This window comes from Meles meles, chromosome 9, assembly GCF_922984935.1.
Source record: "Meles meles chromosome 9, mMelMel3.1 paternal haplotype, whole genome shotgun sequence".
In the NCBI taxonomy this organism is placed as follows: Eukaryota; Metazoa; Chordata; class Mammalia; order Carnivora; family Mustelidae; genus Meles; species Meles meles.
The window spans coordinates 88,577,040-88,592,818 of NC_060074.1; the positions used below are offsets into that span (position 1 = coordinate 88,577,040).

General features: G+C 35.7%; 1 protein-coding gene across 1 annotated transcript in view; it reads right to left on the reverse strand.

Annotated features, from left to right (window-relative positions):
- ARHGAP15 (Rho GTPase activating protein 15) overlaps positions 1-15,392 on the reverse strand; it is a 610,173-nt gene extending 594,781 nt beyond the window's left edge. Inside the window, exon 1 of the mRNA XM_046018034.1 lies at positions 15,264-15,392. The gene's annotated coding sequence lies outside the window, so the exon portion shown is untranslated. The remainder of the gene's footprint in view (positions 1-15,263) is intronic.
- Positions 15,393-15,779: the final 387 nt, after the last annotated feature.

Sequence of the window (15,779 nt, forward strand, 5' to 3'; positions counted from 1 at the left end):
CAGATTTTACTGCACATTCCAAAGACTCCCATCCAGCAACACCAAAGAGGAGCCTGAGAAACTACATGTTTGTCCTTCACCCAGTGACTGAGATGCACACTGAACTTTGCTGACAAACAAGTCTCTAGAATTACATAGTTCTTTTTTAATTTTATATCTGTATTGTTCTAAAATTATGACTAATTACTACAGTATCTTCTCATTTTTAAACCCCATTGCTTCTCAGGTCATATTTGCAAATATTTTTGTTCTGAGTAAGTTTTCTGGAAACGCATTTCACTTTGGAATTTGTTGGTGGTTGGGGAAGTGGTATTGATCATAGTTGGGAAAAGAGAAGTGACTATGTGGCTAACTAGGTAGATACTGAAAAATGAACTCTTTTATCTAAAGGAAAAACCCAATAGGATCATACTGCAAGCAATCTGGGTCTATTGTGTTTCAGCATGAGTGCTTTTTTTTTTTAATGTTTGTATCATGAACTTGGTAAGTGTGAGTTAAACAATATCAATTTAAACCTTTGGAAAACATTTATCTTGCTTGTAAAACCTCAAAGGATATTTGGTGTGAGAACAAACAAATTTCACAAAATTTTGTTGTTTTCATTCCTTAATCTGAAATCTTTCGGCAGTGAGGCTTCCTTTCATGAAGCCAAGAATATCAAAATGGCAAAAAATATTTACTAGGTCACAGTATTTAAATTGAAAATTTTTGATTGCGTTTTTAAATTCTTGCCTTTGAATATCCTTTAATATGCCAAGTGTATTTATTTTGCCAAATGTATCTTTTCCTTTCTAGGCTGAAAAGACTCTTTTGATGCCTTAATTTCTTGAAGAACTTCAGGTGCATTATCAGGAATCTCCACCCAGGAGTTATTAGGGGCTGAAGCCCCAATTTAAACAAGGGGTGCTTCTCTTTCCTCAAAGTGGAATTCAGGGACCTCACCCCAGTAGGGAAAAGGGGGAGGAGATGGTTAGATACATTATCTATCCAGCTAGGTTCCAGTTAAGTGAGTGTTATTATAATTTGAGGTAGTATAACCAAATATCTATCTTAATTTAGGCTCCTCACAAAGCAAAATACAGAATCTGGACTTGGCTGCAATGAAGTCAAAAGGAAATGCATAAAAAATCTGGAATTTTAAAATCGCTATCCGGATCGCCTATTTTCTTTAAAAATCATTCAACAGTAATTTTTATTTTCCTTCTGTCTTCCCTTTATTCACTTACATTCTTTGTCTTCTATTTCTGAGGCTTAGTGATGCCGATCTATTCACAACTTGTATGATGAAATGGGTTACACGGTCACACCCATCCCACATTTCCTCATCTAGCACGTTGTGGATTTCACGTGCATGTGTGTGCATGTGAGTGTGTGCATGTGTTTAAACTGTTGTTTAGATTGTCTTCACCACCTAAGATATATACATCTCTTCAATCTCCCCTACAACAATGCACCCGTGCAAGTGTCCATGTTCTGGTCCATATCTTATATCACATGACTTTGAAAATACCAGGAAAATTAAGGATGACTCTACTTGCTATTACCCAGAAAAGTTAACTTTTGAAGCCATCTTGTAATGATTAAAAAATGCCTTGAGGAGGGGTGCCTGGGTGGCTCCGTGGGTTAAAGCCTCTGCCTTTGGCTCAGGTCATGATCCCAGGATCCTGGGATTGAGACCTGCATTGGGCTCTCTGCTCAGCAGGGAGCCTGCTTCCCCCTCTCTCTCTGCCTGCTTCTCTGCCTACTTGTGATTGGTCTCTGTCAAATAAATAAATAAAATCTTTTTTTAAAAAATGCCTTGAGGAACATTAGCAATAGAACAACATCGGTTCTTTCAAGTTAGGAAAAGGAACCCACTCACGGAAGTTAGACAAACAAAACAAGGCCCTCAATGAAAAGTCTATACAAAAATGGATTTTTTTTGGTAGAATAATCAAATGTGTTGGTGAGTCTCTGAGCCTTTATTAAGATTTATTCTGTATATGGAAGTTATCTGGAGGAGTCTAGTTCTTTCTAATCATGACACTCTGCTCCTGCTTTCTTAGGAGTAGCTATAAATTCAAGAAGAGGTGGAAAACTGGCAGACTGCCAACCAAATTCAACCCACAGACATATGTTGTTGGGCCTGAACAATGTTTTAGAATGTTTTGAATCAGTTTCCAATCGAAAAATGAGGATTTGTATTTTAAAAAATCTGTGTGTCCTCCCTTGAAAAATCAGAAGACATAGAAAACTGGTCAAGGATGTATGGTAACAGCAGGCTGCAGGGGGGAGGGGCAGCTTCTACATCCTGTAAACAGGGCAAGTTCTCTCGGATACAGCAGTTTCTGCTGCAAGTTAAATCAGTATAATTTTCTATATCTCATTTTTCCACCCATGCTGGTGGGATTAGAAATGGAGAATAAAACCAAGAGACTGTACCTGTACCACTGGTTTAGAAAGAGGTTCCTCAGAGATTAGTATTATTTCATCTATTCGTATAGCTTTTTCAGCATGATCTCACATCACCAGGAGTCGGGTACTACGCTGTGCTCTTTGCTACTGCCAAGCAAGTTGCCCTTTTCTCCCCTCCCTGTTCTCACCTCCTTTACTGTTCTTACTACATTTTAGCAGATAATTATATCCTGACTTCTACTGTGTTCTGTTCTCTATTTGAGTTATGTGTTTCTTCTGACCAAACTGGCTCTGAGTTCTTTAAAATCAGACACTGTATTTGTCAGCATGGCTCTGTACTGTATAGAGAGCATTACAGGCACCTGATGTCTGCCTGAAATCCCCCAGTACCATGAACATTTCCAACAAGTTCAGGTTGGCCACCATGTTAGAATGGCTGTGATTTCCAGTTCCAAGTGTCACTGGATTCTTTTTATTTTCTTTCCTACTTCTCCACATCAAAATACGCCACACAGACCTAGAATACAATGCTCCACAGGCAGGGGAAGTCAGAACAATTACTGCATGTCGCCCCCCCCCCCCGCCCCCCACCTTCCCAGCCTCAAATCGTCCTCTCCACACACCTGCCATGCTGACCAGTCTATAGTCTTCCTTTCAAGCTGATTTCTCACTCTGAAACTCTGGCCCACTTACTAATCCCCTTTCTTCAAGCTAGACTTCTACCCTAAAGCCTTCTGGTCTACAGGATACAGAGCCAGTTCCCCAAGGACAGCACCATTGTCACTGAGCATTTGGTTCGTCACTTCCCACGGCCACACTGCTCTCATTAATCCAATATGCTGACGCCGACTGCTTTCAGAATCAGGACTGAGATCCATGAAGTCATTCCACCTCCACACATAGTATCCTGAGCAGGATTCCCCAAGGCAAAAAACAAAACACTTCTAACTCTTCTCTAACTGGGTCAGCAACCTAGACTCTGGACCTTCCAAATTTCTTTCTTATTTTTCCTTTTTTCAGAATCACTTTATGAGGACCCCAGCATATCTGCCTCATGAACTATTTCTGTCACCACCTTGCCACTCTAGGAAAAATCATATATACACTAAAAATGCGTGAGGAGAATTCTACTTTTTGTTTCTCTCCTTATCTGTAGTTTTTCTTTGCTCCCCTTTAATTTCAAGTCCAAGAGTCAATGGTTCTCTACCACTTTTGAAATTGCGCTGTGTGGGGACGCCTGGGTGGCTCAGTTGGTTAAGCAACTGCCTTTGGCTCAGGTCATGATCCCAGGACCCTGGGAGAGAGTCTGCTTCTCTCTCTGCCTGCTGCTCCCCCTGCTTGTGCTCCATCTCTCTCTCTCTGACAAATAGTAAATACAATCTTTAAAAAATAAAAAATAAATAAAATAAATAAACTTGCTCTGTGTGGGCAACGCTCTCAGGTCCCCTCTCTTCAGGAGCTTGGTACTACTGCCCAATAAACTTTGCTTTGATGACTGAATAAATAAATAATAAATAAATAAATAAATAAATAAATTGCTCTGTGTGATGGATTAATTCTTCAAAACTAAAGGGTATCTTCAGTGAGGACACATCTTGAACTGTTTGAAGGAAAATTTCCATATCAACCAAAATTTTGTAAATAAACAAGAAAAGAGCCTTCTTTCTCCTCCTCCACACAGTCATACTATATTCCCCCACACAGCTATATTGAGGAAATGAAACTAATTGCAAGAAATTTCTCTTGATGGGTTTCATAATGTTATCATAATACTTAGATTTGAAATAAACCAGAATTATACTGCCATGATTTTTATACCATAATGAAGGAAAAATATGGTCATCATTTGATTCTAGGCAACCTGATAAAACAGTTACTACTACAGCTACTATTCACACTACAATTAACCTTTTTTAAAGCAATGATTTTCTGCTACAAACTAGGCAAAGTTCTTTACACGTGTTATTTTCTTTTTATCTCGTGAGGAAACTCCCCATTTTATAGATGAGGGAACTCAGTCTTCAAGAGATTAAGTAACTTGCACAAAATGGATTGTATCTAGTAAGCGGTGGAGCCCAGAGATCTCAGACAGGCATCAAATGCCAGGTTGTGGGAGCACTCATTCTCTTCTCTCCATCCAATCAATTGACCAGATTCTGTTCCAGAACTTTTTTTTTTTTTTTAATCCCTTACAGTGATAATAAGGTATTTAGAGCACAGGCTCAGAAACCAGAAAACACTTAGGAATTGTCCTGAAACAATTCAATTTTCCTTTATTTCATTGTCTTTTTCTATTAAATCTATGAACATCTCCTGCTTTTCTTACTAGCTTGCTGAATGATCACATAAAATAATGTATGTAAAACCACTTTTAAAAGTGGTTCTAAATTCTAAATAGAATATAAATATATTAATTAACTCGAACCCAACCATCACCCTGAAGACATAAAGTGAATCTGAAATAGGCAAAGTAAAGGAGTAAGAGAAACAGGAGTATGAAAGCAAGTAAGACCCCTTTGGCTGTAGTCTAGACAAGACTTAATGGATGACCAAATTAATAACTGTGACAATAAATGAAATGGAGCGAAGGAAATGGATGCCCTTAAAACACAGCAACTGATTGGATGTGTATGGAATAGGCAGCGTACAGGGGTCCACAGAGATTCCAAACTTACTTGTTTAGGTAATTTCAGGAATAGGGACATCTTAACTCAAGTTAGCAGGAGAAAGAGAAGGATTCTGTAGGGAGATTAAGGGCTAATTTGTGACATATTCAATTTGAACTGCTGTCGGGATTCCATGGAATGGCATCAAGGGACAACTAAAAATGAGGAACAGCATTGGGAGAAAGGCCAAGGGCAAAGATAGAACTTTAAGGACTATCTTTGAGGAATTTTATTTGTTTATTTATTTATTCATTCATTCAATTTCAAGCCAGGCAACAGGAAAATATTTAAATGTTCTGGCAACCACATTACAGGAGAAAAATGAAGCGGATGACATTAACTTTAATAATATATCTTATTTAATTCAATATGTTAAAATTTTATAATTTCTACATAAAATCAATGTAAAAATGTTACCATTCTTTTTATTTATACTGAGTTTTCAAAATACGGTTATTTTACACTCAGTTTAGACAAGGCACATGTCAAATACTGATTATCTATTTGTAGCTTGTTCCTTTCATCATCAGCTACAAGATCTAAGAAAGTATTCGGGGGATTTGCAGGCTGAGGAGAGACATAGGTCTATAGGAAAAAGAAAAGAGAAATAGAAAAGGCACCTGCAATGTGACAGAAGCAGAGGCAAAAAATGTTTTCTTCCTCACATGTTGTATAACGTCTTTACAGAAGGCAATATACGCAGCAAACAAGAAACAGGTTTCCACAGATGGTATCTCCTTAGACAGCAAACAAAGCAGGATCGTTTTAGACCCTTTCAGACCTTAGGGCCTCGTGCATGAAGTCCAGCATTAACTGCTGACACTTAATCGGCTTAGAAGTTGTTAGCATGGCCTAGTGAAAATAACATGGATTTTTGTCTACTTGTGGATTTAACCCAAATATGCCTCTAAAGCAAGACATACTCTACCACACTGCCCTGTAAATTTGGGCACTTAGCCACTTACCTTTAACTTCCTTATCTTTAAAATGGACATACTAACTTCTTTACATGATTTTTGTGGCTATCAGATACTATTAGGTAGGCAAAACACCTAATATATAACATGCATTATACATACTATCATAATCATAGCTATGATGATCATTGTTTACAATACCACTCTAATGTATATTCATGAATGTCTCATGCTACTGTAAGCACCTTGAGAATGAGAAAATATTGTTTATATTTTGTAACACCATAGTACCTAACACAGTGTTGGAGACACCACTGGGGTAATCAACACTCATTTTTCTCCTGTATTCCACTTAAGACAACCATCCACACATGAATAGGTAACATTATATGGAAACTCAGATTACTTGATTTTCTACTGCCTTTAGCAGAAAGATGAATTGCTCAGGGGCACCTGGGTGGTTCAGATGGTTAAGTATACACCTTCGGCTCAAGTCATGATCTCCAGGTCCTGGGATCCAGCCCTACAGTGCTGAGAGGGGTGGGTGAGGGGAGCGGGGCGTGGGTCCCAGCTCAGCAGGGAGTCTGTTTCTCCCTTTCTCTCTGCCTTTCCCCCTGTTTGTGTGTGATCTCTCTCTTTCTCTCTCTAATGAATAAATAAAACCTTTAAAAAAAAAGTTCCATTGCTCTGACTGTAGCCTTTACATTATAATATAAAACTAATGCAGAAAGATAAATTAGCAGACACAAAATTTCCCCTTGACTCAGCACCCAATTTCCTGCGTTTTCAACCTTTCAGAGCTCTTTTAAGTAGATATCTCATTTGAGTCTAAGTTCAACATTACACCAGTAAAGACTAGAACAAAAACTTCTCTCTGTTTTTAAGAAATTAATTTATAGTAAGTATAAAATTAATGATTTTAGTGAAATAGTTTAAAATTTAAATTCTTGAAGATGATTGGTGTTTTCCATCAATTTATGGCAGTATGTTTTCAGATGGTGGGTCATTTCTTCTGAGTTTCAGAAAGGCACTATAGTATATAATGAATTCAGTCTTCCAATCCAAACTTTCATCACTGCAAGGTTACTCAAAACATACCCATTATATGTCATTTGTTTGAACTAGCTTCTCTTTCTAGCTTCTCTTTTCCTAAATTTATCCTATTTTTTTTCAGACCCAGAAGTAGTCACAAATCTCCAGAAAGTCTTTTCTGACTCTACAGCCAGAGTCAACTTTTATATAATTTATTTTTTCACTAATCAAATATTCACTGAGTGTTTATCATCTGCCTACCATGTTCTACTTTCTAGATGTTCAGTATCAAATAAACAGACAAGGTCAATAAGCTCATAGATGATTCAGTTTAAGTTGAAAATAGCCACTAAGCAAGTAGACAAAAATAATAAAAAATAATAATAATAATAATAATAATAATTCCCTATATCCAAAATGCTATTTAGAAAAATGAAAGCAAAGTAATGAGAAAGAGAGAGCCTTGCAAGCCATGAAAGGAGATTGAATTAATTTGAAATAAAATAGAAAGTCATTTAGAATTTTTTTTTTTTTTTAACTGGGGAAGTTGTAGGATTTAAGTCTTAAGAAGGTCACTCTGGCTACTTCTTAGGAAATAAGTATGGTATGAAATGTAGAAGCAAGAAGATGAGTCAAGAAGATTCTGTAGTATCAGTGGTAGAAGTGGTAAAAGGTAACTGGATTTGGTATAATTCAATTTATATTTTACCCCTTGCTTAATGTCTGATTCATTCCTCCTAAGAGCAGAGTTGTTAGAGAAAAGCCCAAGATATGCAATCAACATTTATAAATATAAAAATACATGAATAAAGTAAACCAGTTCACATAAGTAATAAAAAATTATTTTTAAGTAAAAATAAAAAGTAAATTATATATAAAATGTAGCATAGAAATGATTCTTGTGTTGATTAAATGTCTTTTTTTCCTGTATTATTTCCTCTGGCAATATTTTCAATGTTTGTGAGACTTACGGTATTCTTGCCCATGGAGTGTACTTAATAGTCAATGATACCACAGAAAAACATCTTTAGGATCAGAAAAAAAAAAAAAAACAAACCCCGAGTGGAAGGTTCTGGAAGGTTCTAGAAGTTGCCACCTCTCCAACCTTCTTGAGGGCATTGAAACATGTGCAAACCAAAATTACTCCATATGTTTTATATGATTTCTCTCTCCCTTAAAAGTAGAAAGTGAATTGATGAATATAGTTTTATCTAAAATTCTGATGTTACTACATGCCACAGATTGTATTCATTTAACAGTTTTTTTGAGGAAAAGTCATTATACCAACTAACAAACCAAAATTTGACAAAAAATAATGAACCTTGAGTCTGAAAAAAAATATGTAACTTTTCAAGAGCCACTATTGAGAAAAGTTAAGTAAACAGGATAATGGGATCTAAATAAAAATTTTATAGACTCTGCTTATTGCTGATGAATTGAATGTGGTTTGGAGTAGGAAATGTGTGGGTAAGAGTATAACTGAAGGTAATTCACAGATAGATGAATGGTGGTGCCATTAACTGAATGGGTGAAAATAGGGAAGCACCAAGTTGGGTTGGGGGCAAGCAGGGAAAATTAAGAAGCTAGATTTGAACATAATCATGTTGCTGTCTCAATGAGACATTCAAGTGACATTCAAGTGAAGATGAGTAGCTAGTTGTGTTTATAGTTATAATGCTAAGAAAAAGTTCTGATCTTGAAATATAACTAGAATACAGATCATATTTAAACTTATGGCATGGTAAGACATTTGCCTGGGAATAAATTTAGAAGACAAGAGCCAAGGCTAAAAAGATAGAAATCTGAAGACTGAGTGCTAAGCATTCCAATATTTAGAGTTGAATGATGAGGAAGATTTATCAAAGGAGACAGAGAAAGAGCATCCAGTTAGTTTCGTGAAAAACTCAAAGAATGAAATACCCAGGAGTCAAATGAAGGGAGAGGTTCAGAGGGCAGGAATGTTCAATTGCATCAAATGCAGCTCACATAGTAGATAATATAAAGACATGTAAATGACCACTGGATTTGGCAAAATGAGTCTGAGATTCTGAGAATAAAATGCCCTGTGATATTTCCATGGCATACATATAGATTTATGCTTAAATTCTTGTGTTTCTGCACTAAATTACCTAAAAAGTTTTCATTGGTTAGATAGCACATTGATTCTTTGTGTCCCCAATAATTTCTAGCACAACACTGTGTACTTAGAGTTCAAAATTATTTACGGAATTGAATTGAATTGGGCTGATGCCCACCAAAAGAAAAAATCAATTTTAAACCCGCAATAGTAGTATGTGTAATCGACAAGGTCCATTTTAAAAATAAGATTTTCTGCTTATTCTTTGGCATTCCATAAATATTCCCTCTCATCAGATGAGCTTTCCTACAATGTTAGAGGAGACTGGAACCATGAAGTGTATATTTCCTCACTTTGCCTCCTCAATGCCTCTTTCTATCCCATCACCCACATACACACCCATTAAAATGCTCTCCCTACAGGTTCAGGTTAACTTATCTGGTAACTTATCTACTTAAGTTCATGATCACATACAACTGTCTTAGTCTCTGAGTCCTTGTCAGCGTTCTGGATATATTGCCTTTGTTTCCTTCGTTCCCATTCCTTTTCTCTTCTCCTTCACTTCAACATTCATGTTTCATCCCTTTTCTAACTACTACCTATTTCAAGACTTAAAAAAAGAGTATTTTACATAGGCTATCCCCAATTTCTTACTTCTGGACATTTCCTTCTAAGCTTGAATTTCATTAATGCTTTTGGTCCTTAATTAAAAAACTGAGAAAGGATTAAAAACAAAAAAACTGAGAAAGGATACATTATCTTATTAAGAAAAATAAGTAGGGGCACCTGGGTGGCTGGGTTGGTTAAGTGTCCAACCCTTGGTTTCAGCTCAGGTCATGATCTTAAGGTCCTGAGATCGAGTTGAGTCCCAAGCCAAACATAGAACTTGCTTGTCCCTCTCCCTCTACTCCTTTCTCTCTCTCTCATAAATAAATAAAATCTTCAAAAAAAAAAAAAAAAAGAAAAACAAGTATATCTTTAATCTCTTAAAAGCAAGCTCAATCTCAATCATAATAACAGAAATACTAATAAAACTACATTGAGATACAATTTTCTACCCATTAGCAAAACCTGAAACGTTTGGCAACACAATCCATTGGAAAAGCTACAGAGCTTCTATCAGCATTCTAGATTATAAGCCAAGAGACAAATTATTTTGTCTCTTGGCTTATAAGTAAATAGTATCCCTGGAAGTTCATCCCAAAGATACATTTGAAAACACACACAATTTCATTAACCCATTCATTGCATTAGGAAAAATTGAAGACACCCATGACTCTTTTAATAAAATCTGATGCATCCATGCAGTGGAATACTAAGAGAAAGAAAGAACTGAACAATTTCTCATTTTTACTATGGAAATATCTCTAAGATATTATTAGAAGAAAAAAAAAAGCAAAGTGGAGAGGTGTGTATATTATGCTATCTTTAATATAATAAAGGAGGATATATGCACTTACATTATATATAAGTATATGCAACTGTGAAAGATTTTTTAAAAACTATGAAAAGTGGTTCCCTATTGGATTAAGGGGGGTGGATAGAGGTATATAGAAATGGGAATGGAAGAAAGATTATTTTCTATAATTTTTATATTTAGGTTTTGATTTTGAAACTCTTGCCGCATCATCTATTCCTAAATTCAAAACAAAACAAAGAACAAAAATATGTCCATAAAATAAAAGAAAAATCATTATAACCACAGCCTGTCTAAGGACCTCAAGGCACCTGGAGAGGGGAACCAGCGCTTGACCTTACAGGAATATCTACCTTCTCTGACTGCAACCATTTCTGCAAACTGCCCTAAGGAGTATGCCACCAGCAGGGAGATCTATGCAAGAAGCAAATAAATCCGGATGCTGCCTAGCCCATCATCCAAATGAGGACTTCCAATTACATATTTCCCCTGCTTAACAGTACTATTGTTACTTACAACCTTTCATTATAATCTGCTCAGCAGGTCTACTCTCTTAGGATTTCAAACAGTCTTTCTGGCCTGATCTCCTACTACTGTATTTGTAGCTACCAAAACTAGTCAACTCATTTTTTTCTTGGAAATTCTCTGACTTTTGTGTCTGGACATATCCCCTTTCTTTCCCCTGGAATGTTTCTCAAATCCCAAATCCTAGCTGTCTCTGAAAACTACTACAAATCTTTCCTCCCAAACTGTCCTGATTTCTCTGATAGAATATAATCAAGTGATATAACACCTGGAAATTCTCTAATTTATTGCCTGGCCACATAACTGGAATACAAAATGTTTCATGAGTTTCTGAATCCTCATATTGTATTGGACAAATTTCACTTGTATTATAATAATTATTAATGTAACAATCATATTAGATTATAAACTCCTAAAAGAAAAATGTTGAGACAGATGTTCATCTATGAGGTAGTTCTTGAAAAATACTTTAAAATTCAGTTTGATTGAAACACTTGCTTCATTCAAACATACCTTTAAACTGATACTGTATTTCTGTCTGATTATAAAGTTCAGAGAATTTGAATAAGCACTGTTTTTAAGTGTGACCATTTGTGGCTGTGTAGTAGAGTTCTGTGGCTTTTACCTATAAGAAATAAAGACACTTTTCTTCTGGGGAAAGCATTTAAGTTTCTGTGGGAGGCACCTCCGTTCAGCAAAGAGTACATGTGTTGCAGGCTCAGGAGGCCCCTCCATGCCAGAGAAGACCCGTGACCCAATCCAGTCACTCATGGTGCTAGTGTCTTAGGGTCAATGATTAGCTCTACCATGGTCATGTGACAAAATTCGGTCCAATCAGAGCTCAATCTGAGACATTTACAGTGGTGATAGGGGAAAGCCAAATTTCTGCAACACATCTGAAAGGGTCAAATGTAAACCTAACACTTTCTTTTTTTTTTATTTATTTATTTTTTTTTATTTATTTTTTTAAAGATTTTATTTATTTATTTGACAGAGAGAGATCACAAGTAGATAGAGAGGCAGGCAGAGAGAGAGAGAGGGAAGCAGGCTCCCTGCTGAGCAGAGAGCCCGATGTGGGACTCGATCCCAGGACCCCGAGATCATGACCTGAGCCGAAGGCAGCGGCTTAACCCACTGAGCCACCCAGGCGCCCAACCTAACACTTTCTAGTCAATTCTGTGAACTTCTGTCAGAGAGAGCTTATAGCACACTGGAAAAAAAAAAAAAATAGATCTGAGTAATGAAGAAAATACAACCCAATCAACAATCCTGTGTGAGCTTCTAGATTCTACCATGCCCGAATTTGCTTTCCTTGGGTTTTAAAGTTATACAAATTAATGACTATCTCTATTGCCTAAACTAATTTCAACTCATTTTCCATCATTTGAAAAAAAAAGGCATTTTGCCAACTCTAAACTGAAATTTAGAATACCTGTAAGTACATTTTAAAGTCTAGCTCTATAACATGTATTGTTCAGTGCAAAAAAAAAAAAAAAAAAAAAAATGCTTCTGGTACCCAAAGATTTAAATTCAGAATATTAAATTATTTTAAAAATGCATATATATTAAGCAATGAATTATTTAATTATTTTCTAAGTGTATGTGAATATGAAAATAGTGTTAAGGCACAGTGCAATTAATTTTCATCCTCTATAGGAATGGTGTATATTTTATTCAGGAATATCTTAGAGGAATGAACACATCTCTATGGATCCTTCATATAAGATACACTGTGTTTAAATACCGCAGCAGGACCAATGGTTAACAAAACACTCTTCCTGCCCCCAAATATCAACCCCCCAACTATTTGCTATGGTATCATTCTCTTCACCTGACTGAAGTCTTCAACATGTAGCTGTCCCTTTGGGTCTGTTTACTGAGTGACATTATTAAAATTATACCAGGGAGGGGAGGCCTGGCTAAGAAGTAAAAAGAAACAAAGCTCTGTAGCTTTCTCCTGTGAGCATGGATTATTTTTATCAGATGATCTAAGTGCTGGGAAATAGGATGAGTAAGTTTTAAGGACAACTGAAGTGGGATGGAAGGAGCCAAGTGGGGTCTGTCCTTCTACCAAGGCTGTGAGATTCTAAGTTAGGGACAGAGCAGGCCATTCCAAATCAAAGCATTCAAAAAGAATAAAGGAAGAATATTAATGAAAAAATTCTCCTTTCTGAATTTTGCTGAATGCTGGCCCCAAGTGGAAATGCATGATATACTTTTCATAAATCAGTTTTGAAATTACTTTCCAAATAAGATTCTCTGCATTGTTTCATTTCACCAAAATTTGTTTATTTATTCACTTAAAATATGTAAAGGTATAGTAACTTATAGTAATACCTCATTTGTACTTGACTCTCTTTAGGATTTGGTCTGTGTGTTCAAATGATAATGCATTACTTGTTTTTACAAACAATTCTGACAGTATCTCAGTTTATATGTCCATCAGTGCTAATTGTTGCTCTTTATAAATCCATACTGAGCCACGTAATTCATTCTTAGTTTTACACATACTTCGTAAGATATTTATATTTTAATTTGACAGTTTCTCCAAGAAACAATCATTTAACAAGGAATTTGGCTTTTAAAAATATGAGATGGTTTAAAAAACTGCAGTGGACATTTTTTCAGTGCCAAATGTTGATGTGGATAGTCACTCTTGGTAATGCATAAGTACTATGTATGTTTATTCATGTGATGTTCTTTTATAATAAAATGAAAGTAATAACATATCAACCAAAACTATCTGAATTCTACAGCTTCTGTAGATGCAGAGGTTCAGAACCACAATATTGAAGACAGATTTAAATAATGCTTTCCATTGTGTGGAAATGTAACCAATTGAAAAACTAATCAGATTATCAAAGCAAATACATATTACCAGGGTCTCCCTACACTCTAACAATAAAACACATATTGAACACCAAGTCCTAATCTCTATTTTTGTGTGTGTGTGTGAGTTAATAGTCAACAAGTAGCTAGCCTCAGTATTGACAACTGAAGAGGTCTTAAAATAGAGTGCACTTGTATGCCGAATAATTTCCTACTAAATTGACCATATCAAAAAACATTTATATGTGTCTTTCAATAAAAGATAATACAAGAAAAGAACTGTTGCCACTTATCAACCCTGTAGCCATTTTTTAATAACACAAAAAAATCGGTGTTGGGGAGCCATCACTTCCCTCATTCAACAGCACAATAAAAATAATATTAAGGAAGAGTGGATCATATCTGGAGTTCTTATTAAAATTCTTTCAAAAATACACATTCAGATTTATTTTAGGTATTTGTCTCTGAGATTAGCAGTACTTTATATTTTTTGTTCATATGTTACAGAACACAAAGACATTTTGTAAAAGCAGGGAGTCAATATAAAAGAAAAGTTCTCATCGCTTTGTGGTTAACAAATCTTTTTCATTTCTAAGGCTATTATTTTGGAAAATCTCCAAGAAGGAAAATTATATAATTATATACATACCAAAAATATAGTTCTAATTTGCCCCTTCTCCCAAAAGTAACCTTCGATGAAGTCAGCTATGTCTTTTTTATTTAACAGAGAGTTTTGCTTATGAAATAGAAACTTGCCCTCATTTCACCCTATATTTTAAATACAATTTAAGAAAAATATTAAAATACTCAAGTGTCATAACAGAGAGCTTTCTTTTGCGTTTTAAAACTTTCCTCCCTTTTAATAGCTCTTTAATAAACTACGCATTCACTACACTACACTTTTTCAAGGGTTTCTAATGTTAACATAATACACTTTATTGTAGCTCTTACACATTGCAATTCAGGTATTGTTTCTTATTGTTACAAAGTACCTTTGTATCTTTCATTATCTGGATTCTGAATAGTACACATTTTTGTAAAAACACGCCACTTAAATGACAGTTTGTAAAACTATCAGTTAGAGATGCGACGTCCCATATTTTCTCTAGTAGTTATTTTTGAAAGTACTTTCAAACTCAAAGTATGCCTTAGTCTGTCTTTAACATTTTAGTATAAAATCCTAGCAAAGATCCTAGTGTAATATCTGTTAAAGGACATTTGAATTTGACAGTTGCAAATATGAAAAGAATGATGTTTCTACACCGAAGGAAACAAACAGATGTTTTAATCACAGGTGAAACCACATTTCTGTAGAAATATTTGTATGTTCACACAAAAGCGTAGGGCACCGCCAAACATTTTCAAGTTTAAATTTTCTGTTCAATATAAGGTTAAAATTTACTTACCTTTTCTCGGTGTTCACTTGTTATTGAAACTGCCATCAACTTCCAACTGTTAATGACTCTTTCAACAAAAACGGAAAACAGTCAAGTCAAGTCACATGTCGTAAGAGTAGGCCTACGTTGGATGCTGCTTAATTTCAGTACCCGAGGGGAAAAAAAAAGCACAGGGGGTGGGGGTGAGCACAAAAACTTTAAAATAAAACCACTTCCTGCGTAGATACGGTTAACCACACACATCACATCATTACTCGATTTGAAGAAATTGCCTTGTATAGTCAAGAATACTGTTATTTTTCAATGTGCTTTTCAATTTTCAAACATTACTACTTTTATAAAGGTTTCATCAATTCTGATTTAATGGGGGAAAATGCGTGGTTAAAAATATAGCAGGGGGAGGAGCAGGCGGGGAAGCACTCAGGGAACTTCCTCTTTCTCTGCCTTCTAGCAAGAACTCAAAACCTAAGTCTCTAAGGTCCTCTGTCGGTGTGGGCATGCCCACATACCATTGGGGAGCTCTGC